General features: G+C 42.5%; 1 long non-coding RNA gene across 1 annotated transcript in view; it reads right to left on the bottom strand.

Annotated features, from left to right (window-relative positions):
• The window catches only part of LOC122550314, a 45,518-nt gene extending 28,873 nt beyond the window's left edge, over positions 1-16,645 (bottom strand). Inside the window, exon 1 of the long non-coding RNA XR_006311816.1 lies at positions 16,460-16,645. This is a non-coding gene — a long non-coding RNA (uncharacterized LOC122550314). The remainder of the gene's footprint in view (positions 1-16,459) is intronic.
• Positions 16,646-27,298: the final 10,653 nt, after the last annotated feature.

Genomic DNA, 27,298 nt, shown 5'->3' with positions numbered 1-27,298 from the left:
TGTCTTGGTGTCCCTGTGGTTGTAGTTGAGTCCCTTGGTCAGTATTGTTCTTTCCGTGTCTGTGAGCTGTCTGTAGGAGAGGTTTCTAATCCAGGAGTGTGCTGTGGTGTCCTCTCTGTTGTGTGTTAGTTTGGCCATTTTTTTTCTTTTAGTGCTGATTTTTGCCGTGTGTGGTCCTGTTCTGTACTATGGTGATGGTCTGTTCTATGGTCTGGGTCCATTCCTGATTGGTGGTTTTTGAAATGAACGATTTTTGGAGCGCAATTTCTTGTCTGTATTTGTGTAGTCTGTTGTGTGCGTCTGTAATCATTACCTGGATCATCCTGAATCTGTTCTGTCTGCTGTGTCCATGGCTTGTGGGTTGTTGACTGGTGGAATATACCTGACACATGGTGGAAGGATTCGATTCTTTCGGCATTCGTGCAGGAACCGGAGTTGTTCTTATGTGGCGCTTAGGCGGTTGGCACAGGATTCCCATTTCCTGGCTTGTCTTAGCGTCACTCGCCCGTAGGTGTTCAAAGTTTGGGAGAAGATTTGTAGATCAGATACTTGTTGTTATGGTTCTGTTCGCCGAGCTAGAACAGACAGTCTTACCGCAAATTCAACCCAAACTCTGGGTCAGATATGTGGATGATGCCTTTGTAATCATTAAAAACACAGAAATAGAGACCACACACCGGATCATCAACGCCACACTCACAGGAATCCGATTCACTAGAGAGGAAGAAAAGGACAACCAACTCCCATTCCTCGACGTGACGGTACAGAGAATACCGAACGGAGAATTCACCACAAAGCCACACATACAGACCAAGTCCTAAACTATGAAAGCAACCACCCCAACACACACAAAATAAGTTGCATCAAGATACTGTTCAAAAGGGCCACAACACACTGCAGAACTGCAAAAAGAGGAAGAAGAATACCTATACAATGTATTTGCCAAAAACAGATACCCTCGCAATTTCATCAACAGATGCCTAAAGGAAAGACAATGGAATGAGGACATGCCATAACCCAAAGGACTAGCCACACTACCATACATCAAGAGCATTTCTGAATTGACAGCCAGACTACTACGACCACTAGGACTCATAACAGCACACAAACCAACAGTCACTCTCAGACAACAACTCACCAGGACGAAGGACCCGATACCCAGCATGAGCAAAACCAATGTAGTGTACAAAATCCCATGCAAGGACTGCACAAAACACTACATAGGACAAACGGGAAGACAACTAATGATCCGTATCCATGAACACCAACTAGCCACAAAACAACATGACCAGCTATCCTTAGTAGCCACACACTAAGATGACATGCAACATGAGTTCGACTGGAACAACACTACTATTATAGGACAAGCCAAACAGAGAACAGCCAGGGAATTCCTAGAGGCATGGTACTCATCCACAGATTCAATCAATAAGCACATTGACCTGGACCCACTATACCGGCCACTGCAGCGGACAGCTGGAACTGACAACCGGAAGCGGCAGATCCAAAAAGCACAACAACTACTTGCAGATACCAACACCTACCAAAAGAGGGAGTTTGACCCCACCCCACAGCTCACCAATAGGATAAATGCCGGAGGAAAGATCACAGAAGCGCTTCACAGGAGGCTCCCAAGCACTGAGGATGTCACCTAGACAGGGGACGAAATGTCTGCAACACAAATTCCCAGCTCGGCGAACAGAACCACAACAACAGAATTTCCAGTCTTAACATATCTTGTAAATATATATGTCTCATAATAATATTGTTAATTGCTAAGAGTGCATACCTCACATTATAGATGGTAAATGATGTAGGATTGGAAGGGCTGAGAAGTGGCAGATGGAGTTGAATTCAGATAAATGTGAGGTGCTGTATTTTGGGAAAGCAAATCTTAGCAGGACTTATACACTTAATGGTAAGGTCCTAGGGAGTGTTGCTGAACAAAGAGACCTTGGAGTGCAGGTTCATAGTTTCTTGAAAGTGGAGTCGCAGGTGGATAGGATAGTGAAGAAGGCGTTTGGTATACTTCCCTTTATTGGTCAGAGTATTGAATACAGGAGTTGGGAGATCATGTTGCAGCTGTACAGGACATTGGTTAGGCCACTGTTGGAATATTGCATGCAATTCTGGTTTCCTACCAATCGGAAAGATGTTGTGAAACTTGAAAGGGTTCAGAAAAGATTTACAAGGATATTGCCAGGGTTGGAAGATTTGAGCTATAGAGAGAGGCTGAACAGACTGGGACTGTTTTCTCTGGAGCGTCGGAGGCTGAGGGGTGACCTTATAAAGGTTTACCAAATTATGAGGAGCATGGATAGGGTAAATAGGCAAAGTCTTTTCCCTAGGGTCGAGGAGTTCAGAACAAGAGGGCATAGGTTTAGGGTGAGAGGGGAAAGATATAAAAGAGACCTAAGTGGCAACTTTTTCACACAGAGGGTGGTACGTGTATGGAGTGAGCTGCCAGAGGATGTGGTGGAGGCTGGTATATTTGCAACATTTAAGAGGCATTTGGATGGGTATATGAATAGGACGGGTTTGGAGGGATATGGGCCGGGTGCTGGCAGGACTAGATTGGGTTGGGATATCTGGTTGGCATGGACAGGTTGGGCTGAAGGGTCTGTTTCCATGCTGTACATCTCTATGATTCTACGACTCTCAGAGGTCTTGCTCAGTTTGTGAATGCATCTCATAAACACTACTGCCACTCATTTCAGAGAAATGTGTGATTTGTCCCTGATGATGTCAAGTATCTTGAGTGTTGCTGGAATTGCACTTATCCCCGGCAAGTGGAAAATATTCCATCACACTCCCGAACTATGCTGTGAAAATATTGGGCAGGCTTTGGAGAGTCTGCAGATCAGAGTAGAATAGGGTGGTGCTGGAAAAGCACAGCCGGTCAGGCAGCATCCAAGGAGCAGGAAAATCAAGCTTCCCAGTGTGAGCTTGTGCTAGAAATGTTGATTCTCCTGCTCCTTGGATACTGCCTGACTGGCTGTGCTTTTCCAGCACCACACTATTCTACTCTGATCTCCAGTGTCTTCAGTCGTCACTTTCTCTGAGTCTGGAGGTGATTTACCTCTCATAGAATTCACAGCCTCTGACCTGTTCTTGTAGCTCCATTCTTTATATTGTGAATTCAATTTGGTTTATGGTCAATGGTAACCCCCAAGATGTTGATAGTGGGTGCAGTGTTGTTCATGCTATTGAATTTCGAGGGGCAATGATAAGATTCTCTTTTTTGGAGATGCTCATTGCCTGGAATTTGTGTTGTGCAAATGCTACTTGCCACTTATTGTCCAGGTCTTGCTACATATAGAGATGGGCTGCTTCGATATCTCAGGAATGTGAACAGTATTGAATATTGTGCAATCATCAGCAAATGTCCGCACTTATAAACTTATGGTGGAGGGAAGATCATCGATAAAGTAGCTGAAGATAGTTCAGCTTTGGGCACAACCCTAAGGAGCTCCTGCAGTGTGAGACAGGGTCTGAGATGACTGGTTGCCACCAGCCATACACATCTTATATGTTAGTTGATTTTAAGCATGTTCTAAGAGATTTCAATTTTACTTGGGCTTTTAGATGTGACATTTGGTCAAAGGCTGCCTTGATGTAAAGTATAGTCACTCACTCTTCATCATTTCTGTTCAGCTCTTCTACCAATGTTTGTATCAAGGCTATAACGTGGTCAGTTGCTGAGTGACGCTGGCAAAATATAATCTGCGTATTAATGAGAACTTTTTTTGTGTAAGTGCAGTTTGAAATTAATATTAAATGAAAATCTTCAGCAACAGTTTTCATCACTCTGTTGATGATCAATAGTAGATGGATGTGCTTGTAATTTGCCAAATTGGATTTGTCCTGCTTATTATGGAAAGGACATATATGGGTAATTATCTACAGTAATGGGTGGATATCAGTGTTGGTGCTATATTAGATCAGAGTCAAAAAGTGCGGCACAAGAAAGCACAGCAGGTTTGGCAGCATCTGAGGATCAGGAGAATGGACATTTGAGGCATAAACCCTGTTCCTCGGATGCTGCCTGACCTGCTGTGCTTTTCCAGCACCACATGTTTTGGCTCTGATCTCCAGCATGTGCAGTCCTCACTTTCTCCGAGTTGCTATATTAGATTAGGTTAGCTAGAGGTTCAGCAAGTTCTAAAGCACAATTCTTCAATACTGCTTCAGTACCAGGATGTTACCAAGGCCCTAGTCTTAACAGTATTCAGTGCCTTCAGCTATTTCTTGAGACCAAGTGAAGTGAATTGAGTTATTTGAAAGTTAGCATTGATGATGTTCAGAAGCGAGGAGGAAGCCACATTGGTTCACTTGGCACTTCTGGCTGAAGATCTTACAAATGCTTCATTCAGTCTGTCTCTTGTACAGATTTATTGAGCTTCCCCAACATCGTGGGTGTGAATAAAGCTGTGGCCTCCATCTCCAGTTAATTGGCTAATTGCCCATCACCATTTATGACAGGTTATGACCAAGCTTTGATCTGACCCATTGGTTTGGGATCGCTTAACTCTGTCTATTGCACACTGCTTCTTCTGTTTGGCTTGCTGCTCCTGGCATATTCACTGCACTGTTAGTTGAATCAGGACTGACCCACTGACCTGGTGGTACCCTGTCTTTCTAGGCCGTGAGGTTACAGATTGTAGTTGAAAACAACTAAACTATTACTGATGCCTCTCAGCATTTCATGGATGACCAGTTTTGAGTTGCTAAATCTATCTCTGAACTTACCCTATTTTGCACAATATTCATGCCACACAACACAATGCAGGGTACCCTCATTGTGAAGGCAGGACTTTGTCTTCATGAGGACTGTGTGATGATCATTCGTACTAATCTTGTCATGGACAGATATATCTCTGTCAAGTAGGTGGTGACAATAATGATTAGTTGTTTTTTTCCCTTCTTGCTGGCTCCTTCACCATCTGTTACAGATTGAGACTTGCAAGTATGTCCTGAGAACTCAACCAACTTAGTCGCTTGTGATGCTACCAAAACATTCTTGGTGATGGACACTCAAATCCCTGACCCAGAAGACATTCTGTGCCCTTCACACCCTCAGTATTTCTTCTAAGTGGAGTTCAATATGGCAGATAACTCAAAGCATTGCAAGAGTAATTAAACTAGCCAGAATATAGGTAAAGTACGTACTAAAATAGATACTTTATTTTTGAAGAAAATTACATTTTGAGTTTTGCAGCTATACAGCATGGAAACAGACCCTTCGATCCAACACATCCAACCACATATCCTAAATTAATTAGATTAGATTAGATTAGATTACTTACAGTGTGGAAACAGGCCCTTCGGCCCAACCAGTCCACACCGACCCGCCGAAGCGCACCCACCCATACCCATACCCCTACCCCTACATTTACCCCTGCATCTAACACTACGGGCAATTTAGCATGGCCAATTCACCTAACCTGCACATTTTTTTTTGGATTGTGGGAGGAAACCGGAGCACCCGGAGGAAACCCACGCAGACACAGGGAGAATGTGCAAACTCCACACAGTCAGTCGCCTGAGGCGGGAACTGAACCCGGGTCTCTGGCGCTGTGAGGCAGCAGTGCTAACCACTGTGCCACCGTGCCGCCCACCTAATCTAGTCTCATTTGCCTGAATTTAGCCCATACCCCTCTAAACCCTTCATATGGTATAGCCACCCAGATGCCTTTAAATATTGTAATTATGCCAGCCTCCACCATTTAGTCTGACAGCTCATTCCATACATGGACCACCCTCTGTGTGAAACAGTTGCCAATTAGGCCCCTTTTAAATATTGCCCCCTCATCTTAAACCTCAGCCATCTCGGTTTTGATTCCACTACCCTCAGGAAAAGACCTTGGCTATTCACCCTATCTATGCCCCTCATTCTATAAAGTCGCCCCTCAGTCTCCTTCGCTCAAGGGAAAATAGCCCCAGACTATTCAGCCTCTCCCTGTAGCTCAAACCCTCCAACCCTCTGGCACCATCCTTGTAAATCTTTTCTGAACCTTTTCAAGTTTCACAGCGTCCTTCCTGTAGCAACGAGACCAGAACTGAATGCAGTATTCCAAAAGTGGCCTAACCAATGTCCTGTACAGCTGAAACATGACCTACCAACTCCTGTACACTATGCACTGACCAATAAAGGCAAGCATACCAAAAGCCTTCATTACCCTGTCTACCTGCAACTGTACTTTCAAGGAACTATGAACCTGCACTCCAAAGTCTCTTTGTTCAGCAACACACCCCATCACTGTGAGATGGATCTTGCATTTAATCAAATAAGATTGAACTTCAATCCATTACTAGCACCGAAACCAGAACCTTATAGAAGAGCAGAGAAAAGGCACAAATATATCTTAAATAAATAGACCTAAAAATTCATGCTGGATGGCAATTTTTATGCATTGTTTCTAAGTGCAGCTGTTCAAAAACTCAAATATGTATGCCCAGCCAGAATCTATTAGCATAAAATCTGATTTCTTTTGTGCCAGGCAAGAAATAAAATTCTATTCTCAGTCTGGATCATCATATTAAATATTACAGTTTTTGCATAGGTAATACAAAGGGAAAACTCAGTTCTTTCAGTCAAGAGAAAGGAAAATGTCTTACTTTGTTATAACCTGTACTTTTGCACTGACTGTTTTGCACAGTTATAACTGAGAGTTATAGACATCGTAACTGCTGCCAAGGTTATTACTCCTCCTGCGTCCCTCAGGATCTTAGATTACAAATAATGTATGTGAGACAATCGCACAGGGCTTCTGTTCTTTCGAAGCTATATTTGACCTGCCTGTGTCTGATCAGAGTATGGGTAACAAACAATTTTAAAAACCTAATAAGAATGAAGGGAAAAAGCAGACATTATCTAAAACTGCAATTAGGGGAAATAACTGAACTTAACGAGATCAATTAAAATTTAAATGAGGCTATAATACTGAATAGAATTAAGAAATAAATGGGAAATATTGACAAAATTTGCTTGCTAGATCTTTTGGCTACTCATTATCTTACCAAATGTACCTATTTCATTTGAAGTATGTAAATGACTCTTATATTTATAGAGACTGATCTTTTCTCCAAGACTCAGATCCTTCTCCAGGGAATGCCACTGGCTACTTGTTATTAACATAGGAGCCTTCTGAATCTCTCTATGCTCTGTAAATGGGATTTTACATTTGTTTTATATTCTCAGACCTCTCAATTAAAGGAACTGCATTACCTCAATTTTCTGAATTTTGCAATTTAAAAATGTGGGTTTCCAAACACACCAACATGTCAAACTATCAATGTTGTGTTTGCGTCTACTCAACTTAAAGAACTCAACTCATTGCAAAAATGATCACTTTAAAAGTCAAGTTTAACAATTTTTTCTATAAAGCAATAAAAAAGGGCACATCATTTACAAAGTAAATCTTTTAAAATTAAATCTTTCCCCTCTCACGTTATACCCATGTCCTCTAGTTTTGGACTCCCCTATCCTGGGAAAAAGTCCCTGGCTATTCACCCTATGCGTGCCCCTCATGATTTTATAAACCTCTATAAGGTCACCCCTCAGCCTCTGACACTCCAGGGAAAAAAAAAGTTGACTCTCCTGCTCCTTGGATGCTGCCTGACTTGCTGTGCTTTTCCAGCACCACACTCTCAACTCTGATATTCCAGCATCTGCAGTCCTCACTTTCTCCTATAGCTCAGACCCTCTAGTCATGGCAACATCCTTATAAATCTTTTCTGGACCCTCTCAAGTTTAACAACATCCTTCCTTTAGAAGGACAACTGAACAGTCGCAATATGATGTCCCAACTCCTATGTTCAATGCAATGACCAATGAAGGCAAGCATGTGAACTACCTACAACTTCACTTCCAAGTGACAATGCACCTACATCCCTCGGTCTCCTTGTTCAGCAACTCTTCCCAGAGATCTACCATTTACTGTATAAGTACTGCCCTCATTTGCCTTACCAAAATGCAACACCTCACAGTTATCTAAATTAAACTCCATCTGCCACTCCTTGGCCCATAGTCAAAAAAGAAAAAGGAGGCGTAGGTGAGGTTTAGGAAACAGAAGATAGACAGCCCTTGAAGAGTGCAAAAAAAATCGGGGAAGAACTCAAACACAAGGAATTAAGAGGGATGAAAGAGTCCGTAAAATGTCTTTGACAAACAGGATTCAGGAAAATCCCAAGGCATATCATTCACATATAAGGAGCAAGAAGGTAGTGAGGGAAAACGTAAGTCCATTCAAGGACAAAAGAGGGAATTTATGAGTGGAGCAGGAAGAAGTGAGTTAGGTCCTTAATGAATACTTTGCACTGGTTTTCACAAAGGAGAAGGACGTAATGGATGGTGAATCAGGGGAGTCAAGGTTCATCTTCTAGAGCATGACAGTATAGAAAAGGCATTGACTATTCTGTAAAGAATTATGGTAGACAAATCCACAAGATCTTTTAGATTAGATTACTTACAGTGTGGAAACAGGCCCTTTGGCCCAACAAGTCCACACCGACCCACCGAAGCGCTACCCACCCACACCCATTCCCCTATTCACCTAACACTACGGGCAATTTAGCATGGCCAATTCACCTAACCTGCACATTTTTTGGGAGGAAACCGGAGCACCCGGAGGAAACCCACGCAGACACGGGGAGAATGTGCAAACTCCACACAGAGAGTCGCCAGAGGCGGGAAATGAACCCGGGTCTCTGGCACTGTGAGGCAGCAGTGCTAACCACTGTGCCACCGTGCTGCCTGGTGATTGGATCTGATTGGATCTATCCCAGAATATTGAGGGAGGTAGGGGAGGAAATTGTTGGGCCTTTGTATGAAATCTTTGTATCCTCTTTCATCACAGGAGAGGTCCCAGGGAACTGGAGAATAGCCAATATTGCTTCTTTGCTTAAAGAGGCCAATAAGGATAATCTGGCAAAATACAGACTGGTGAGTCTTTTGTCATTGGTAGGGAAATTATTGGAAAAGATTCTTAGGGATAAGATTTACTCCCATTTGGAAAAATATGAGCTTAATCATGATATGCAGCTTGGCTTTGTGCAGAAGAGGTCATGTCTCACAAACCAGATTTGAGTTTTTTGAGACGTGACAAAGATGATTGGTGAGGACAGGGTGGTAGATATTATCTGCATGAACTTTAGCAAGGCCTTTGACAAGGTCTCTCATGGTAAGCTAATGCAGAAGGTGAAGTCTCTAGCTTAATAATAGAAGTCAGAGAGTAGAAAGGTGTTTTTCAGACTGGAGAGCTGTGACCAATGGTGTTCTGCAGGAATCAATGATGAGACCCCAATTGTTTGTACTATATATAAATGATTGAGAGGAGAATGCAGGCGGACTGATTAGTAAGTTTGAAGACAACATAAAAATTGTGGGCGCTGCAGATAGTGAGGAGGATTGCCAAAGAATGCAGCAGGATATTGATAGTAGAGAAATGGTACATGGAGTTTAATAAATGTATGGACAAATGCATGGTGATGCGTTTTAGGAGATCAAATGCAGGAGGAAGTATACAGTGAATGGCAGAACTCCTGGTAGCATCAATATACAGAGAGATCTAGGTGTACGGGTCCACATTTCCCTGAAAGTGGCAACCCAAGTGGATAACGTGATCAAGAAAGCATATAGCATGCTTGCCTTCATCAGACAGGACATAGAATAAAAATTAGCAAGTCATGTTGCTACAGTGTGGAACTTTAGTTCGGCTATATTGGGAATATTGTGTACAATCCTGATTACCGCATTACCTGAAGAATGTGGAAGCTTTGGAAAGGGTACAAATGTGGTTTACCAGGACTTTTGCCTGGTTTGGAGAGTATTGGCAATGAGGAGAGATTTGACAGACTTGGTTTGTTTTCACTTCAAGGATAAAGGGCGACTTGATAGAAGTTTATAAAATTATGAGAAATATAAAATGGATAGTTAGAGTCTTTATCCCACGGTCGAAATGTCAATTATGAAGGGACATTGGTTTAAGCTAAAAGGGAAAATTTAAAAGAGATGTCAGAGGCAAGTCTTTTAGACAGAGTGTTGTAAGTGCCTGGAATGCACTGCTGCAGAAGTTGGTGAAGGTGGATACAATAGCAACATCTAATAAGCATCTTGACATATTGAGTCTTGAATAAGCAGGGAATAGAGGAATATGGACTGCATCGAGGCAAAAGGATTTTAGTTTAGAAAGGCATCATGTTTTGGCAGAGACTTGGTGGGCCAGAGGGCCCGGCCCTGTGCAGTACCATTCTTTGTTCTTGAAAAAGCTTCAGGATTTTAACTGTTCCTATCTTTGCAGTCTGCCTTAATCCTCCTATCATTCCTTCAAACTGCCAAAGCTGGATATTGTGCACTACGCCACCTCCCATCTTTGATCCTCCATTGGCACTGATACCTCCTATCTCTGTGAGTTACCTCCCTGAACTCCTCTACTTCTCCATTTCCCTTAAGACCTAAAACCAACCCTTCTAATCTCACTCTTGGATTGATACCCATTCTAGCTTGAGTACTGCAGATGCTGGAGATTAAAGTCAAGTGTGGTGATGGAAAAGCACAGCAGGTCAGGCTGATCATGATGAAGTGCTTTTGCCCGAAACATTGATTTTCCTGCTCCTCAGATGCTGCCTGCCCTGCTGTGCTTTTCCAGCACCATGCTCTTGACTCTTCCTGAAATTACTTGAATTTCTCTCCTATGTTAATAACGAAACATAAATGCATGTTGTTGTTTTTTGTTGATGATGTTTCCTTCTGAGAATTAAAAACAAATTTACAGATGTGGGCATTTATTGCCCTCGCCAGTTGCCCAGAGGGCAGGTCAGAGTCAACCACATTGCTCTAAGCCAGACCTAGGGAGGACAGGAATTTCTTTCCCTAAAGGGCATTAGTGAACCAGATGGAATTTCCCAACAATCAAAAATGGCTTTATGGTTATTATTAGACTTTTTGTTAAATTCAAATTCCACCATTTGCCATGGCAGGATTTGAACCAAGGTCCCTGAACAATACCTGGGTCCCCATTATTAGTCAAGATTGCTAGACCAGTAATAATACCATTAGGCCATCACCTCCCCATTGGTAAAGTACTTGAGTAAAATATTGCTGACAGCCATGGAAGCTAAACAGATGCCAACAGCACTGCCAATGAAAGATTGTAGGTGTCATCTGAATGAATGGTTGTGCCAACATTAAGATTCTCTAAGAAGCAGGTATCCTGAGAAAAGGGGTGACCATTCTGGTGAGGTATCTGCACTGGAAAGGCTGCTTCATCAGAGCACTGAACACATGCCTTCTGAACCATGCTCTCTATACCTAGGTCATGACTGACTCAAGAAAAGCCAGCAGAAACGTTTCAAAGATATCCTGAAAGTCTATTGGAAAAGGATTGACTTGCAACAGCTTGCAACAGAGAGCCCTGGACCAAGTGTAATGTCTCACATAGATGTAACTAAGTCTGATACATGGAAGGCAATGAAGATCAGAATGCTATAACAAGAAGAAAATTCACAAAGATGGAACTCAACTTCAAACATGGACTGACCAATAGGTTGACAATAATGACTGCTTGCTGACATGGAATGTCTACTTTGAAATTTTTGAAGTGTTTTGTTTGTCTCCATTAATGATTTGCTTGCCCTTTTCCGTCTTATTTTTCATCGACTTCACTTCTATCTCTAACAGGCTCCCTCTGCTTTCTATTCCTCTTTATTCTTTTATCATTCATGCTCCCTCCCTTTACTCTGACACTCTGGTAAATAAGGGACCATCAAGCAGAGAAGTTTTCCTTCTCTCAGCCAGATTCACTGACACCAAATAAACCCAGTCTGAGTTTGGCTCAGTTAAGATTAAAAAAACAGGGATATGCAGACAATTTGGCTCGGAGCCACCTCACACATTGTTTTCTCTTTTACACTTAAGAGAAGCCAGAAAGAAATTGCATTTAAACTAAGCTGGTTCAAACAGTCACAATCCAGGTGTTGTAACCACAGATTGCCACATGCAAACTTCCTTGTTATTATTAACCTGTCAATGTTAGCCCAAATTTTGAGGTACATTGGTTATACTGACTCATTCACACCAGCCAAGTTAGGTACTGTCCATACATGCAGGGCTCTCTGGCTTCCTCTTGAATATGTTTCGGTGCTTGTTGGTGCTCAGTGCTCCTTCTACAGAATGGGGTGTTGTAGGGATGATGGCACCCACATTACAGAATCCCAGTATAGGCCTTCATTGTCAGGAGAGAGCAAAACAAATATGCTTCAAGGTAAGGAGAGGGAGCAAGTGAGATGGAAGAAAGAAGGCGAGGAGGAAAGCGAGAGAGGTTGCAAGAGAAAGACTACCGTGAAGTCCATGAAATGTCAAGGCAGAAAAGGGTGAATAGAGGGTGGCTGAAAAAAAAATCACTGGACAAAGCATCTGCACAGTTGACAGTGTTTGCAGTTATCAGTGCACAGCATTTCCCAACTGGCTGTGCAAACTCAGAATGTAGAGCCTTGAACACCATGGCATTGATCGAATACTAAATCTTGTATGGGACCTTTGCCACACAGGATACTTTTTTTAAAAAGAGTCTCACTCACGTAATTATGAAAACTTGAGTCACACAGTGCATTTAGAAATTTAGCCTGTACAATTGGACTTGCCTGGATACACGCTTGTTTTCCCTCTCCTGGAAGTGATGATTCATGCTGGGATATAGTACTGTGGGTGCCAAGAATCCTGCTACACCCCATTAATTGGCCATTCTTCATAAGGAGCTCAGAACAACAAACACTGAGAGTCAGTTTGGCTTTGCCAGGGTTTCATATCCAAACTTCATGTAACTAACTCTCCCTTCATTATAGCCACATTTCTGCATCTTCAAACCAGTAAAATATTTCTACTATAATGTTAGATAAGCACGATTGCTAGGCATCTACTTTTTAGTATGATCCTTATGAATCCAAAAAAAAATCAACTGTTTCAAAGACAAAGGAAACAACGGCCTCTTTCGTTCAAGCAAAAACAACGGAGTTTGTGGATGTGACGAGTCATCTTTTCTTGAGAGGAATACATTGAGTCTATGATTTTGTTTCCTTTGTAACATCTTGCAAATACCCTTCTTCTTGGGACAATTAAAAGTACTTCCCTTTAAAATGACTCAGTTCCTTTAAACGGTTCTCTGGCCTTGACATCGAGTGATCACAGGCTCGTGATGACATTTTGTGGAAGGAAACAGAGGGACTCACTGTTTCCTTCCTAATTCCAGACAGAAAGGCCGGATTGTTGCTGAATGTTTCCTAGTGTGATGTAACTCGACGGGAATCCACGGTCTGTCAGTCATCATTTGCAAGGACAGCACTGCTTGTGAATGCCTGCTAATGAATGATATATGTGAAAGGAAAAATAAGGAAAACAGAAGTTTTTGTATTGTGGCTTTGCAGATAATTGACCCAGTAAATCCCCACTGACGAGTACACATTTTAATGCTGAACTGCACACTCACAATCAAAGTGTTTTCATATTTTACCCTCGCCTTTTGAGTAAAGATGAAGCAAGTTTCAGGGAAGAATTTTCACTTATCGAAGCCCAAGTCAAAGGTACACTCTCCAAACATCTAAAGGGTTTTATGACTACAATAAACCTTACAGTGAGTTTGGAGAGTTGAAGGGCATATCATTCAAAAGCGCATTCATCAAATATAAATAATCTATTGGATATAAATCCAAAATTTTAATTTTTCTTTATCCATTCGTAGGATATATGGGAACACTACCATCTTTAAGTTCCCCTCCAAGCCCCTCACCATCCCGACTTGTAAATAAATTGCTGTTTCTTCACTGTCACTGGATCAAAATCCTGGAATGCTCTCCTTAATGGCATTGTGGGTCAACCCACAGCAGGTCGACTGCAGCAGTTCAACAAGGCAGCTCACCACCGACCTCTCAACGGCAACTAGGGATGGGGAATAAATGTTAGCCCACCCAGTGACACCCACATCCCACAAAAATGAATAAATAAATAAAGGATGTGGGCATCCCTGGCTAAGCCAGCATTTATTGCCCAGAGAGCAGTTGAGAATCAACCACATTGAATCATAGAATTGCTACAGTGTGGAATTCAGCCATTCAGTCCATTAAGTCACCAATTGCAGTGAGTATGGAGTCACATGGAGGCCTGAACAGGTAAAGATGGCAGATTTCTTTGGCCAAAAGGCTTCCGTTAATTAGAAAGGGGTTTTATTGACAATCAATAGTGGCTACATGGCTGCTTTTAGATTGGTATTTTATTTCAGATATTTTAAAATCCCTCAAATTTCAATCTCTGCCTTGGTGGGATTCAGGCATACACTGAAAGAACAGTAGCCTGGGTTTCTGGATTGCCGTTTCCATTGCATTACCACTATGGTACTACTCCCAGTTACAATTTGAACTTTTGGGATTGTTTGGTGCTGTTTCAAACCTAGCATGGGAATGCTGTCAAGAAAGCAAAGACGCATTCTTAACCGTAATACATTATCTATTGCTCTATGCAGTTCTATAAAACAGATATATATCAAAATCTACTTATAAATTGAATGATAAATTTATCATATGATTTATGCTTTAAGCATGTGTCCAGAATTAATTCAGTTAGATGATCTGGGCATTGGGATAAGACCAAGTCTGTCCTTGTCTTTGTTGGTTCTTCACGTTTGGCTCTTGAATGGTCAGATGTAATATATTGGCTTTGGTTTATTCCACAGTTTTGGCTATTCCATTAAAGTAAGGATGGGAAACTTACCAGCTCAGTTTCTTTGGAATGCTATTATTCGAGTTTCATTTTTTACGATCAATGAGGGAAGTTATAATCATTCAGGAGTATTGGCACTGGAAGAGACCAGAGGCGATAGGATAGAATTTAACTTTTGGTGGTGGTAGAAAATGTATGGTAATGGCTTGTTCACCATATCCATCCCACTGACCTCCCTATCTATTCGGAGGTTGTATAATTGAATGGGTGAATGTCTATCCCTTGTTTTTTGTTGCTGCTGAAAGTTAAAAGTTGTGAAGTTGAGTTTATTAAATCTAAGCTGTAAGAATCTCCCAAACTCCTGCTGTAACTTTAATGGGTCCTTTCTCATGGAATTCCATTTCCTTGGCAAACTGTTAACGAGAGAAAGGGTAGAGAGAAAGATAGGCCTTGAAAGCTGTTGAATTTAAGAACATTATTGGTTTATGAATCAAACCAGGGGTTCAAGTCTCAACACAAACTTGAGCAAAATCGAGTCTGGCACTTGAATTGGTTACTGAGTGACTGCTGCACTCACGGAGGTGTTGTCATTCAAATTGACATTTATTGGAAGCTCTGTCTGCCCTCTCAGGTGGGCGTTTAAGATCCCATGGCACCATTTGAAGAATGACAAAGAAGCTTTTCACACTGGATGATTATTTACTCCATAATATCTCAAAAAATTAATAATCTGGTCATCTATTTTGTTGGGAGTGTGGGACCATGCTGCACACCAAAGGCATTTCTTTCATGCTCTCCTTCAACAATGACCATCCAACAAATGACATTTTATTGAAAGTTTCCATTTAAGTGCAGAAACTGCTGCCTTTTTATTCCTGGTACGTGATACTGTCTTTTACTGTGGTGACTCATAATGTTCTCTGACATGTTTTAGAGATAAAACAATGCAATCACTAGATAATTGCCTAATACCTCAAATGGACAATGTATGCAGTTTTTGCAATTTTACCCACAAATTGACATCAATCAAAACAAGATTGTGCAAACTTCTTTTATGTGCTATTTAATGTAGTCATTGGACTGTTTATTTTAGACAAGCCCATGACTGCATTTATTATGGACACAAAGGGCTTTTATGTAAATATCATAAGCAGTACACTCTCAGAGGAAATTAAATCCTATTGTAGGTTTAAAAGTCCACATTGGCACAGCTCCGGGAACAGCTCACATGTCTTGGCTCTTGGCCGAGGAATTAGGCTTGGTGTAGGGAGAAAGAACAGAATGAAACAAGAAGGAAACTAAATTCTGAAATGGGGTTTGAGAGAAGGGGGGAGTATTCAGGTGCCTCTGTTGCCACAGTTAGCTCATTAATTTTCAGTGAATGTCTTTTGATTGTTATCACAGTACATGTACTCAAACTAAAGATGAATTCCTTATTTTCAAAACAGAGCAAAGTCAAAGCAAAAAGAAGAGAAGGATTAAAATACGAAAGGCAATGTTCACTCCCAGTTTCAGGTGCACAACATTGAGAATCTGTCACAAAGGGGAGGATAAGCCATTTACAAGCAGTGGTCCCTTTAAGAGAATGCACACACAGCGGGCCAACAGGCTTCAAGGAGTTGTGCAGATCAACAAATGGGTTACACACAGTGAAGGAAATCGGAGGAAAGATTGGGTCAAATCTTGCAGCCTGGCTGGGAATCCTTACTTCCAAACTAAATTAGACAAAAGAGTTACCTATTTACCTACCTCTGATCTTACGGACCTGTCTGCTATTGGAGCATCCTGCAGAACTCACCAAGTAGAGGAACCTTTGCATCAAATGATGAAGGAAAACTTTGTACAAGCCACAATGCAGTTTTGTTAATGGCACTGGCTGTTTTATTGCAGGAAGTAAGCTGTTGAAATCCCAAGATCTATTTAAGAAGCTTTGGAGAGAAAGTAAGTGTGTAAGGGAAATAAGTAAAGGATAAGTTAATAGGTGGGTGTATAAGGTACTGGCATTACAGTTGGTGAAATGAGGAGGTAAGTATATTTGAGTCGGGGATAGTTGAGATGATTGGCCTCCAATAATCTTGTGGTAGATATGGCTCCAAGCAACCTGAAGATTCCCCGTTAATTCCTGCTTATGTCTGTTTTGTTTTGGACTCCTTGATGCCACACTCGGTCAAATACTGCCTTGATGTAAGGAACAGTCATCGTTACTTCCCTTCTTGAGTTCTGATTCGGAGATGCCGGTGTTGGACTGGGGTGTACAAAGTTAAAAATCACACAACACCAGGTTATAGTCCAACAGGTTTAATCGGAAGCACACTAGCTTTCGGAGCAACGCTCCTTCATCAGGTGATTGTGGAGGGCTCGATCGTAACACAGAATTTATAGCAAACATTTGCAGTGTGATGTAACTGAAATTATACATTGAAGAATTGATTGTCTGTTAAGCCTTAACAGGCAATCAATTCTTCAATGTATAATTTCAGTTACATCACACTGCAAATTTTTGCTATAAATTCTGTGTTACGATCGAGCCCTCCACAATCACCTGATGAAGGAGCGTTGCTCCGAAAGCTAGTGTGCTTCCAATTAAACCTGTTGGACTATAACCTGGTGTTGTGTGATTTTTAACTTCTTGAGTTCAGCTTTTTCGTCCATTGTAGTGGAGTACTCCAGGATACTGGGACCATAGCTTGTCTTGATATATGTTAATAACCTGGATTCAGGTTTGCATGGGGCAATTTCAAAATTGGCAGATGGCACAAAACTTTGGCGAATTGGAAACTGAGAGGAGGTCAATATAGAACTCCAAAGGGTCATAGACAAGTTGGTGAAATGGATAAATAGGTGGGAAATAAGGTTGAGTGCAGAGAAATGTGAATGAATGCATGGTGGTGGGAAGAAAATTGAAAGACAATGTAAAATAGGGGATACAATGCTAAAGAGGGTGCAGGAGCAGACAGATCTAGGGTGTATATGCACACAGATCAATGAAGATTGAAGAATAGGTAGAGAGGGAAGCAAGTAAATAATGCAACGTCCGTGGCTTTATGAATTGGGGCAGAGAGTATAAGAGCAAGAAGGCGATGTTTAGCATGAGTTAGATGTCAGCTGGAGTACTGTACATAGTTCTGGGCACCATATTATAAGTAAAATGTGAGTCTATTGCAGAGAATGTGGAGGTGTTTTACAAGAATGGTTCCAGACATGAACAACTTAAATCATGAAGATAAGTTGAAGAAGTTGGGACTGTTTTTCTTGGATTGGAGAGCTGATCTGGTAGAGGTTTTTAAAATCCTGAACTACTTGAAGAGTGTGGCGAGGGAGAAATTGGTTCCACTTGTAAAAGGATTGAGAGGGCATGGATTTAAAGAGATTTGCAAATTAAGCTAATATGATGTACGAAAAATCTTTTTCACATAAATGTAGCTAGGACTAGAATGTATTGCCTGGAAGTGGAGGAAGGCTCAATGCAGGCATTGAAGAGGGTATTGGTTGATTTATTGGATAAAAATAATGTGCATGGATACTGGGGGGAGAAACAGAAGATAGGTAATGATATTCATTTGAATAGCAAGTGCAGAAGCAATAGCCTAAATGCCCCCCATCTGTGCGGTTACACTTTGTGATCCTTTTGTGATTTAATGTTTGACCAGGGGCATAATGAGGTTTGGAGACAGGGAAACCAAACTGAGCATCAGTGAGTAGGTTATCAATGAATGGATATTGCCCATTAAGAAGGCGAAAGAAGAAAATCAGGGAATTTCAGACCAGTTGGCCTAACATCTATGGTAGGATATTGTTGGTGTCTATGATCAAGGATGGGGTAACTGATCACCTCAAAATTTTGAGTTAATCAGGGATAGCCAGTATAGATTCTTGATATGTACATCATGGCTGACAAACATAATTGAATTTTTTGAAGATGTGGCAAAGGTAGTGGGTAGGGGAATGTCGATGAATGTTGTTTATATGGAGATCCAGACTTGGATAAAGTCTCACATCAGACTGCTACTTGTGTTTCAATGTACATGTGTTTCTCAGTTCTTCAGTTGGACCGTTATGTTCGTGTCTAGCTCCACTCTGCAAGAAAGATGTGGACAAATTAGGTAAGATGTAAAAAAAGTTTCAAAAAATGATTTCTGAGGTATATTCAGCCTCTGCCTCTTTATCTGAAAAGGAAAAAGCTTTGATATCTGCCAAGGCAGTCCTCACCAGTTTGATATCAGACATCAGGACAGCTTAGAGGTTGCAAGGTGATTGGTCATTATTGTATGAGTGCCCTGATATTGGGATTTAACTCAGCATGTCAACCGATCTGGACTTTTCTTTTTAGTTCTCACCAGTGCTGGGAATGAGAGCAAATGGTAGTATACTGTTCCTTGAAACCCTCCTACACCCGGACCATTTTCTCAGACTCAGAGTTAGTTCTGGAAATCTTATTGTTCTCAAAGTCAATTGAGCCAACCGTTAATGGAGGCTAGCTGGGATTTTCCACTTGGCCTCTAGATTCTGGATGGAGTCGGATTTAGGCACAGTGCCTGGTGCAGGACCCAGCAGCTTCAGCAGTGGCTGCATTACTGAGATCGGCCCAGCACGGATTTATGGCACCATCGGTAATGGTAGACACAAGAAGACACTGAAGAATACTTTAAAATCACACAACATCAGGTTATAGTCCAACAGGTTTATTTGGAAGCACTAGCTTTCGGAGCGCTGAAGGAGCGATGAAGGACCAGCGCTCCAAAAGCTAATGCTTCCAAATAAGCCTGTTGGACTAAAGCTGGTGTTGTGTGATTTTTAACTTTGTACACCCCAGTCCAACACCGGCTTCTCCAAATCCTGAAGAACGGTGATATGGTTCTGTGGCAGTGGCACAACGAAGGAACTGGAGCCTGGCTGACTATTTTGTGCTGGTGACTGTCTCAGTGTTGGAATGTAAGAGCCTAGACCCAGGCCCATGGCTCAGTACTTAAGAAGGACTATAATGTTGAACTTTTTAACAAAGAACGATACAGCACTTGAACAGGCCCTCGAGATCCTCCAAGCCTGCACCGTCACATTTTGCCACATCTTGCCCTTACATACAAAAACTGTCTTCACTTACAGAATCCATATCCCTATTTTCCCTTCCTGTTCATGTGTTTATCTGTGAGCTTCTTGAATGCTGTTGTTGTGTCTGCTTCCACCACCTCCTCAGGCAACCGTTCCAGGTTCTCACACAAGTGAAAAGCCTGCCTCACACATCTCTTTTAAACTTCTCCCCTCGCACCATGAACCTGTGACCCCTAGTAATTGACCTCTCCACCCTGGGAAAAAGCCTCATACTTTCAACTCTATTCATGCCATTCACAATCTTATAAACTTGTATTAGGTTACCCCTCAACCTCCTGCATGCCAGTGAAAACAAACGCAGTCTATCCAATCTTTCTTCATAGCTAAAATCCCCATACCAGTCAACATCCTTGTAAACCTTTTCTGTACCCTCTCCAAAGCATCCACACCCTTCTGGTAGTGTGGAGATCAGAACTGTTTGCAATATTCCAGGTGTGGCCTAACTGAAATTCTATAAAGCTGAAGTACAACTTGTCTATCCTTATACTCAATACCCCTTCCAATTAAGGCAAGGACGCTATAAGCCTTTTTTACTACCTTATTGACCTTCAGTGATCTGTGAACCTGCAAACCCAGATCCCTCCGCATAACAATATTCCGAAGGATTCTACCATTCAATGTATAACTTCCACCTGCACTTGACCTTCCAAAATGTATCACATTACATTTGTCCGGATTAACCTCCATCTGCCATTTTTTCTGCCTATGCCTCCAACTGATCTATATCCTGCTGTATCCTCTGGCAATCCTCCTCACTACCCACACCACCACCAATCTTTGTATCATCCACAAGTTTACTAAATAGACTGGCTACGCTTTCCTCCAAATCATTTAAGTAAATCATGAACCGCAGAGATCCCAGCATTGATCCCTGAGGAATACCACTTGTCACAACCCTCTATTCCGAAAAGCATCCTTCCATCACTACCCTCTGCCTCCTACAATTAAGCCATTTCAGTATCTATCTTGCCAGCTCACCGCTGATACCATGTGACTTCACCTTTTATACCCATCTGCCATGAGGGACCTTGTCAAAAGCTTTACTGTAGTCCATGTAGACAACATCAACTGCTTTGCCCAAACATTTTGTTAGCTCCTCAAAATACTCGATCAAGTTCGTGAGACACCTAAGAGGGTGGGGGAAGGGGAGGTGGTGGTGCCTCTGAAGACCTCACGGAGGTTGTATCTCGATTTCCTTTAGAGGTCAGGGTTGCCCAACTTGGGCACTTTGGGAAGGATAACAGGAAGGCAGAGTACTGGGTCGATGGAAAGATTCTTGGTCATGTAGATGTGCAGAGGGATCTTGGAGTCCATGTGCATAGATCCCTGAAAGTTGCCACCCAGGTGGATAGTGGTGTTAAGAAGGCATACAGTGTGTTAGGTTTCATTCGTAGAGGGATTGAGCTCCGGAGTCGCAATATCATGCTGCAACTATACAAAATGCTGGTGCAGCCACACTTGGAATATTGTGTACAGTTCTGGTCCCCATATTTCGGGAAAGATGTGGAAGCATTGGAAAAGGTGCAGAGGAGATTTACCAAGATGTTGCCTGGTCTGGAGGGAAGGTCTTATGAGGAAAGGCTGAGAGACTTGAACCTGTTCTCATTGGCAAGAAGAAGGCTAAGAAGGGATTTGATACAGACATATAAGCTGATCAGAGGATTAGATAGGGTAGACAGTAAAAGTCTTTTTCTGAGGATGATGACATCAGCTTGTATGAGGGGGCATAGCTACAAATTGAGGGGTGATAGATTTAAGAGAGATGTCAGAGGCAGGTTTTTTACACAGAGAGTGGTAAGGGCGTGGAATGCCCTACCTGCTAATGTAGTCAACTCAGCCATATTAGGGAGATTTAAACAATTCTTAGATAAGAACAGGGATGATTTTGGGATAGTGTAGGGGGACGAGCTGAGAATAGTTCACAGGTTGGCGCAACATCGAGGGCCGAAGGGCCTGTTCTGCGCTGTATTGTTTTATGTTCTATGTTCTATGTTCTAGAAAGAAATTGAGGTATGGGTTAAGAAAAAGAAGGAAGCATATGTCAGGTACAGACAGGATAGATTGAGTGAATCCTTAGAGGAGTATAAAGACAGTAGGAGCATACTTAAGAGAGAAATCAGGATGGTAAAAAGGGGACATGAGATAGTTTTGGCAAATAGAGTTAAGGAGAATCCAAAGAGTTTTTACAAATACATTAAGGACAAAAGGGTAACTAGGGAGAGAATAGGGCCCTCAAAGACCAGCAAGGCGGCCTTTGTGTGGAGCCGTAGAAAATGGGGCAGATACTAAATGAGTATTTTGCATCAGTATTTATTGTGGAAAAGGACATGGAAGTTACTGAATGTAGGAAAATAGATGGTGGCATCTTCCAAAAGGTTCATATTACAGAGGAGGAAGTGCTGGGTGTCTTGAAACGCGTAAAAGTGGATAAATCCCCAGGACCTGATCAGGTGTACCCGAGAACTCTGTGGGAAGCTAGAGAAGTGATTGCTGGGCCTCCTGCTGAGATACTTGTATTATCGAAAGTCACAGGTGAGGTGCCAGAAGACTGGAGGTTGGCTAACGTGGTGCCACTGTTTAAGAAGAGTGGTAAGGGCAAGCCAGGGAACTATAGACCAGTGAGCCTGACGTCAGTGGTGGGCAAGTTGTTGGAGGGAGCCCTGAGGGACAGGATGTACATGTATTTGCAAAGGCAAGGGCTGATTAGGGATAGTCAACATGGCTTTATGTGTGGGAAATCATGTCTCACAAACCTGATTGAGTTTTTTGAAAAAGTAACAAAGAGGATTGATGAGGGCAGAGCGGTAGATGTGATCTATATGGACTTCAGTAAGGTGTTCGACAAGGTTCCCCATGGGAGACTGGTGAGCAAGGTTAGACCTTGTCGAATATATGGAGAACTCACCATTTGGATACAGAACTGCTCAAAGGTAGAAGACAGAGGGTGGTTGTGGAGGGTTGTTTTTCAGACTGGAGGCCTGTGACCAGTGGAGTGCCACAATGATCAGTGCTAGGTCCACTACTTTTCATCGTTTATATAAATAATTTTGATGTGAGCATAAGAGATATAGTTAGTAAGTTTGCTGATGACACCAAAATTGGAGGTGTAGTGGACAGCAAAGAAGGTCACCTTATATTACAATGAGATCTTGACCAGATGGGCCAATGGGCTGAGAAGTGGCAGATGGAGTTTATTCTAGATAAATGTGAGGTGCTGCATTTTGGGAAAGCAAATCAGAGGAGTACTTTACAATTAATGGTAAGGTCCTTGGGGCTGTTGCTGAACAAAGAGACCTTGGAGTGTAGGTGCATAGCTCCTTGAAAGTGGAGTCGCAGGGAGATAGGATAGTGAAGAAGGCGTTTGGTATGCTTTCCTTTATTGGTCAGAGTATTGAGTACAGGACATTGGTTCGGCCACTTTTGCAATATTGTGTGCAATTCTGGTCTCCTTCCAATCAGAAAGATGTTTTGAAACTTGAAAGGGTTCAGAAAAGATTTACAAGGATGTTGCCAGGGTTGGAGGATTTAAGCAACAGGGAGAGGTTGAATAGGCTAGGGCTGTTTTCCCTGGAACATCGGAGGCTGAGGGGTGACGTTATAGAGATTTATAATATTATGAGAGGCATGGATAGGATAAATAGACAAAGTTTTTTCCCTGGGGTGGAGGAGTCCAGAACTAGGTTTAGGGTGAGAGGGGAAAGATATAAAAGAGACCTAAGGGGCAACTGTTTCACTCAGAAGGTGGTATGTGTATGTCATGAGTTGCCAAAGGAAGTGGTGGAGGCTATTACAATTGCAACATTTACGTAGCATCTGGATGGGTATATGAATAGGAAGGGTTTAGAGGGATATGACAGGTGGGACTAGATTGGGTTGGTATATCTGCTTGGCGTGGACGAGTTGGACCAAAGGGTCTGTTTCCGTGCTGTACATCTCTATGACTCTATGACTCTAACATCTCAGACCTGGACTTCAGCAGGGAGTAGATCGCCCACTTCATCCATGATTTCCGTTGGGGAATATTTGGATTCATTTGTTCAACACATAGTCTTCTACACACTTGGTGATGAGGTCTGTAATGGTAGTGGCATACTGGTTTAGGTTGGCTGCTGTGCTCTTAAATGTGGACCACTCCACTGATGCTACGCAGTCCTGCAGATGCCCTTCTGTCACCTCAGACCAACACTGCACTATTTTCTGTACTGGGGATCCTCACACTTCAACTTCTGCTTGTAAGCCAGACGGAGGAGCGTTGTGATCTGATTTTCCAAAATGTGGACAGGAGATGGAGTGGTAGGCATCTTTGATGGCTGTGTAGCAATAGTGCAGGATGCTTGGACCTCTGGTGTGACAGGAGACCTGTTGATGATATTTTGATAGCACATTCTTGATGATGGCCTGGTTGAAGCCACTGGCTGCGGGGAACAAGGCTCCAGGGTACACTGTCTCAAGACTATTTGTAGTTGTTGCATACTACACCAAGAGCATTTTCCACTGGAGTAGGGATGTCTACTACTGTCAGGATAGCGGGGTTGAATTTGCACAGCAGGTAGTAAGAATGGAACCTTACTGTAAGTGTAAAGATGTTGGTGTCACTGGCTGGCCAGCATTCCTTGTCTGTTCCTAGTTGCCCCGGAGAAGGTGATAATGAGCTGCCTTCTTGAACTATTACATTCCACGTGAAGGTTGACCCAAAATGCCCTGAGGGAGGGAATTCCAGGATTATGACTGAGTAGTTTGCTGCAGTAGCTTGACCTTTCTGGAGAAAGCGCTGTTGACTGTTTTCTACACAGTACTGATGTCCAAGCGTGATGGTGGGGTTCAGGTGAGGACGGCAGGCTTACTTCTAAGTTGGTGACTGAATCAGAGGGCTGGTAGCTTGGGCAGTGCCGCTGATACAGATTGCTACAGCTGAGGCTTCAGGAGTAGAAGAGGAAGCATCCACCCTGAGATGGCCACATGAGAAATTTTTGTTTACCATGCTGGGACCAGGCAGGCTGCCCTGAGGAGACTCCTCCAGCAGATATTAGAGCTACCAGGGCAACCACTCCTGCTAGGAGACCCCTTTGTGGGATATGGAGCGGAAAATCGTCACAATTTACTTAGTGGTCACTCCATATAGCAGAGGCCTTCCTCAGGTATCAAAGCAAGGAGGTGAGGATTGGAATGGGAATTGGTTGTAATTTGGCCAACTAATTGGATCAACTTATCATCCCACCTCCAGCCAGCCATATTGTTGCTGTCGACAATGCCTGTGGTGGTGTGAAGACATTTTGCTTTCATCCTGGGTGGCACAGTGGCACAGTGGTTAGCATTGCTGCCTCACAGCACCAGAGACCTGGGTTCAATTCCCGCCTCAGGCGACTGACTGTGTGGAGTTTGCACATTCTCTCCATGTCTGCGTGGGTTTCCTCCGGGTGCTCTGGTTTCCTCCCACAGTCCAAAAAAAAATGTGCAGGTTAGGTGAATTGGCCATGCTAAATTACCCGTAGTGTTAGGCGAAGGGGTAAACAAAGGGGAATGGGTCTGGGTGTGTTGTGCTTCGGTGGGTCGGTATGGACTTGTTGGGCCGAAGGGCCTGTTTCCACACTGTAAGTAATCTAACCTAATCAAAAAAAGAACTGTGGAGATCTGAAGCAAGAGCAGAAAAGGTTGGTGCAACTCAGCAGGTCTGGCAGCAGCTGAGAGAGAAAGCAGAGTTAACTTTCTGAGTCCTGTGAGTCTTTATCAAAACTGCAGTCCATCGGGCCACCTAATGAGGCCTACCTGCCTCCCACACAGTCTTGACAGTTGGAGTAAACTTTTTGCTTTGCAGATGTTGTCTGAATCTTAGTAGCATTTTCTATTTTCCTTATTTAGACTTTGAGCATCCGCATGATGCTTTGTTTGACCTCGGTTGATGTGTTTGGGTTCATTTGTCAGTCTCCTCACAGTCAAATGCATTACCTGTTCACTCTCTCCATGTTCTCAATTGCAAACTCTACCAGATGGTTGAGATTTGATTGCCAATAACTGAGACAAGTTACGTCCCTGTCCAATGCCAACATGTCTGATGTTTGTTTTGAGTTAAAAGACGTCACTTTTCAATTGGAAAAGGGGAATAAGCAAATTTTGCAAGGAAGTAAGATCATGTGCATTTATCATTACTGAAGGCAGTTCAGTATTAATATAGTCTGAACAAGCTTCAGAATTATCCCTCAAGAATTACAGTAAAGGTCATATGTTGTTTACCACATCATTCAGGTAACAAGGCAATCAAATTAATTTTGTTCATTTGAGTGTGTTTATAATGCAGTACATAATCTCCTTCCAGTAAAGCTGGGAAGTTAACTTATAGTGCATGATAAGAATGATTTTCTACTGTTTATCCCTAGCTATGTGGATGAGTTTCTGTGCATTTTGTTGTGAGGGATCAAAAATCCCCGATCAGGGATTGGCTGCTTGGCTCTGTTCATTTGTGAATGGGTTGTTTATGGGGGTGGCACGGTGGCTCAGTGGTTAGCACCAGTGGTACTCATAGCACCAGTGGTACTCAAAGCACCAGTGACCTGAGTTCGATTCCAGCCTCGTGCGACTGTCTGTGTGGAATTTGCATGTTCTCCCCGTGTCTGCGTGGGTTTCCTCTGGGTGCTCCGGTTTCCTCCCACAATCCAAAGATGTGCAGGTCAGGTGAATTGGCCATGCTAAATTGCCCATAGTGTTAAGTGCATTAGTCAGAGGGAAATGGGTTTGGATGGGTTACTCTTCGGAGCATCTGTGTGGACTTGTTAGGTTGAATGACCTGTTTCCACACCGTAGGGAATCTAATCTAAAAACACTCACATAAGCATCCACTAATTTTTGTAATTTTAATGGAATCCCTTTGAGTTGTATGCCAGAATTTTGCATCGTCCCCTCATTTAGGTATTGGGGATCTGTACAGTTCCTCAGGTTGCTATCCTGTTACCTTCCTAGTCATCACAGACCTGTTGCAATATAACAGGCTTCACAAGGCCTAAGATGGCTCATCTCAGGTCTTATATCGTGGCTTTTAAGTAATCATGTCATAACCTACCAGCCCAGGCTCAATTTTGCAGCCAACAGGGGTTCAGGGACAGACCTAATACTCCATATGAACTGCTCCCATCTGTATTTCCCTGAACCCTATCATGTTATCCTCTATTCTCTACTGCCTCAATTCCCCTCAAATGCTGATAGAAACACCAATCCATTTGGGAGCAACTTCTACATTTCTAGGCGCTTTCTGGTTGCAGAAGTGACTACAGTCATTCTACACTTGCATAGACCGGGTTAGGGATATGCTTGGATTAAAATTTAGTCTAAAAGCTGATGAGGATGAAATGAAAACAGTGAGCAGGGCCAGTCTATTTGCAAATCACGAAATGCTTCTCTCATTGTGCTCCTCCCCAATCCTGATACTCAGTATTACTATGCATAGCCCTTCCCACTAAAATACAGCGTAGCAACACAGACATCAGT

The sequence above is a fragment of the Chiloscyllium plagiosum genome, chromosome 5 (genome assembly GCF_004010195.1).
Source record: "Chiloscyllium plagiosum isolate BGI_BamShark_2017 chromosome 5, ASM401019v2, whole genome shotgun sequence".
Taxonomy (NCBI): domain Eukaryota; kingdom Metazoa; phylum Chordata; class Chondrichthyes; order Orectolobiformes; family Hemiscylliidae; genus Chiloscyllium; species Chiloscyllium plagiosum.
The sequence above is the reverse complement of the archived record's forward strand: the minus strand, read 5'-3'. Positions and strand labels throughout refer to the sequence as shown.